Source organism: Etheostoma cragini, chromosome 17 (assembly GCF_013103735.1).
Source record: "Etheostoma cragini isolate CJK2018 chromosome 17, CSU_Ecrag_1.0, whole genome shotgun sequence".
Lineage (NCBI taxonomy): Eukaryota > Metazoa > Chordata > Actinopteri > Perciformes > Percidae > Etheostoma > Etheostoma cragini.
Genome location: NC_048423.1, coordinates 20,170,335 through 20,174,825, shown reverse-complemented (window position 1 = coordinate 20,174,825; position 4,491 = coordinate 20,170,335).

Here is a 4,491-nt window from a genome sequence, read left to right as displayed (position 1 = left end):
GCTGAGCCAAGCTTAACAAACTTGCCTTGGACCAAATCCCAAAACCATCTTAACCAACAGAGACCCAATCGTGTCGTGCGTTGCAAGGCCTTTTCCTCATCATGGCTGCTATTACAAAACCAGACCAGGGGTGTCAAACATACGGCTCGTGGGCCAGAACCGGCCCTCCAAAGGGTCCAATCAGGCCCACTGGATGAATGTGCAAAGTGTGAAAATTGCAGAGAAGCAATTCATTCCAATTCCAAATTTACCACTCTAAGTTCAGAGAAAAGCCAAGTTCTTTTTCCTTTTTTTTCATACTATGTCCTTAGAACACTGTCATAGCAGAAGCAACTTGCGTTTGCCAACATCAAGCTGACAAGAAACTCCGTGACAGAAAAAGTTTCTGATCTGTCTGGAGTGGTTTACTGGTCTGGCCCACTTAAAATCAAATGATGGTGTATGTGGCCCATGAACTGAAATGAGTTTGACACCCCTGACGGAAGATTGCCTTATTGAATGTTTTGGCGTGGCGCTGTGGCACAGGACAGATGTGGTAACTGAAACTGAAAACCATTTTCAGAACCAAAGGTGCTGATGGGCATGTTGGTCTTGCAATGGTTTTGTGGAACAAAAGTCCTGTTTACTCCGTAAATGCTGTAGCTGGAGCTCCATTGCAAAAAAAAAAAAAAAAAAACTGGACTGAGCTTACTTTGCACAGGTGCTGTGAAGTGAAAAATATAAAGTGAAGAGGGAGTTCAGGGAGAATTATTTTCTTCTTTGTTTTATTCCAAATCCTGTGAAAAGGACAAAAGGGACAGGGAGTGAAAAAGGGCCGGGGTGAGCTGAATAGTCATAGCAATACTTTGAAACTACTCTGTACATTAACTTGAATTCCTCACTTTGGTTTTGATAATAGCTCGCACAACTTAATATGTGTCTGCTCTGAAAGTGTGTACAGGTTATAGAGCGATAGATAGGTAGGTCACAATAAGCTGTTTCAAGACAAAAGGAGCAGTGTTGATAAAAAGATTTTTTTCAAACGGGAGGCTACTCTGACACAGTAAACTGTCCCTTCCTTCAATCATTTTTTAGTAAATAAGTGCTAAAACGTAGACATTTGAACTAGGGCTGTCAGAATTAATATTACCAGTTAACGCAAATTCCTTTTAATGCAACTAATTGTTTTTATTGTAATTAACACATGTGTGTTGTGTGATTTGGGCCTGAGGCAGCTCTGTAGTCTGGGACATCAGGAAGTGATGCAGCAATAACGGTGTGGATGGCTGGCTAAAACAAAGCTCCTTGAGCAGAAATGGATAAAGAAAGGGTTTTTGGAATGGAAAGTTGAGTTTCAAAGCCCTTCCAGTTGGTTCTCTCCAGGAGACTAAAGTCAAATGGCATGTACTTTCAATGTGAATTGAGTTGGCGCCGGAGTACATCCAGTCTCAGGTACCAATTGAGCGTTAAAAACTTTAAAAAAATATATATTACTCTTGTGTTGTCTTCCCGTCAAAATTGAAAATCAACACTTTTGTTGAGGTTTTCTTATAAGTTTAAACTTTTTTTTACATTTTTGTCCCTTTTTTATCACTTTTGATGCTTTTTTTCATGTTTGTCAGTTGTTTTTGACATTTTCAACACTATTAACTTCAGTTTTTAAAATGTTGGGAATTAAGGTCAGTAAAAAAATAAATTATACTAATGTTCAAGTTAGAAAAGCAGAAATTAGGAATTATTTAGACTAAAATTAAAGAAATGTATGTTGAAAGAATACTTTCAACTTTTACTCAATCTTATTTCAAAACCACTTCAATGTTTTCAAATGCTATAAAATTGAATAATCCAACCCAAAATGAATGAAGGTAGAAATTTGTACTTGCCAAAGAGCGTTTTGTGGAATCAATCATGTTATTTTGGTGAATTAAAAAGAACACTCATATAGGACAACATGAGGGTTAAAATACATTTTGAAAAGATATAAATTGTGTAAACGACTTAATAAATCGCAAGTTAACGATGGACAACACTGAGATTAAAAATGTTAATCGATTGACAGACCTAATTTAACTCCATTGTTTAGACTCTAATGGTAAACTACTTTTGAAGAGGTGATGTTCAGTGCATTAGCTCTGCCTCCACAGACTTGTGATATAACTGCATTCAGTTGTGTTTAAAAAAAAACGCAAATCCCTTTAATCAACATTTTTTTTCCAACAATAGTGTTGAAGCATTTTCTTTGAGATGATTTTGTGTCATGATGATCATTCGCTTTGGTTCTAGTCCCTCCGTTTTGCCGTAACAAAGCAAAAAACATTAGAATAGTTTACACCGAGGCTAGTTCATGTGCTTGACGTTCCACTTCTTTGTGTGCTCTGTTGCAAAAATCTGCCAGGTTTCACTCATTTAGGCCGGATATCCGTATATATACAGTACATATTTATTTTCACATTCGTATTAGTGATCAACCGATACAAATTTTTTTGAAGGCCATTGTCCATACCGATTATCGTTGCATAATAAATGAAACCGATTACCGATATTTTGAACAGATATGCTTGTACAGGAAAAATGAAAATCTTTAGGATTTAAATTAAGCTTTTGAAATGGTAAAATTTCTAACACAATACTTGGTTTAAATGCTTTAAGCTATTATTTATTAAACTAGAAATGTTCAACATAATAGCCAGTAAAGTCAGATAGTGTTGTGGGCGGGACATTAAGTCTGACTCAGTGGTGAGTGAAAAAGATAGCGGTAGCCGAGCCAAAGTAGTGCACTTTTTATTGAATTATCTATTCATCTACTGATGAACTATCAGGCAAATAAAATACCAATACAAATCATCTGCACACTGCAAAAAAATGGCCACGTCCAATAATTGGTCAATCCCCCATTTGTATGGTAGTTAAAATTTCAAATAAAGTGACAGCCCTACTGTACATAGACAATGCACTGACGTGTATCAGAAGGGAAAAATCATGGAAAATCATCACAAAACCATGCTTTATTCAGCTGTTATTGCCAGTACAGAGTGTTGTGTTACCTAAAAGCTACTGGATGTGGACTGTGATGGACTGTAATGTGATCTTACAGGTGATATAAGGTGTGTTGCACTTTTTTGAAAATATGTGTCTTCCTGTTGAAAGCGCTGTAGGATTCTCCATGATTAGAGACAGATTTATACAATCGACAGATGGTCAGGAACTTTCCATGTCATGAACGCTGTCCTCATATTGTCTAAGCCTCTCCTCTCTAAGCGTAGCTTCTGTGGCGTCATTACAATGCTATGAAGCCATCACCTGCCGTTAGCATCCCATTGACTGCCATTCATTTTTACGTCACTTTAACAGCAAAAAACATTACATCAGAAGCATTTAAAGACTCCATTTGTCCATTATTTATTTCTAAAGAAACAAGACAATGTATAAAAGCCTTCATCACCTTGTATCTCACGTAATGGCTCCGTAGCAGATGTTTTTATAAAAATAAGCTAACGATTGTGCCATAACCATGAAGAAAAAAAACCAGAACCAAAAGCAAAAGTGCTTCTAATATCCTTCACTGGTCTCCGTCCAGATCAACGGGATCTGTTGGTCCATTTCTTTAACTGTCTATGGTCTAACCTTGCAATAATTTGGCAGTTCATTTGTTTTTAACCAGGCTACACACAGTGGGCAGTGATGCTGTCACTCTAGGGCTGGGTATCATTCAAAACTAATTGATACCGGTACCAGTACCGTGACTTCCATAGCCTGAACAATACTTTTTTGTAACACAGACATGAGCCTTGTGTCTGTGTAACGGAGAGTTTGTCCTGCGTCTCTATGACGTGTAACGTCAGACAGCCAATCACAAGCAATATTAGATCTTGGTAGAAGCATGCTGTGTGCTCACTGACACTGATGATATTTACTCCTTAGGTGTTTAAATTTGGTGTTGAATGACGAGGCATTTTTTGATACTCTACAGTAAGCCGGCGATTTAGTCGGACCCTAAAAGGCATCGTTGTAAGGGACCCAGCCCTATTAAAAGCTTCTAGGGGTATGTTTGTGCAGCTACTGATATTTCTGTCAGATTTTTAACATCTTACAATTTGTTTATTGTACATAACAAAAAAAAAGTCCCCTTGAGCTGTACTCTAATGAGTCTGCAGGAGTCACTTAATTAACACCTAGAAGGCTACAGTAATGTAACTCTACATTGAATTTTTTAGAGTTAGCAGCTGCTGAAGGAAGTGACACAGATTTTAAATTCACCTCTGAGATGTGGTCAAAAAACCATCATCACCCTCACCATAATGTATCGGAGGTTGATACGCATCACCCCGTTTGTGTTTAGTGTTAAATGGAAGGCCAATATTAGCCTGGCACGTCAGGGAGTGTGTGTTGAGCCGTCTAGTCAGCCAATAGGGACTCGGCAGTGGCCCACACACACACACACAACGTTAGGGCACCTTTGTTTGATTCTAGGAATCATTTCAAGCAGACATTTGAGTTTGTGGTTGCAATATA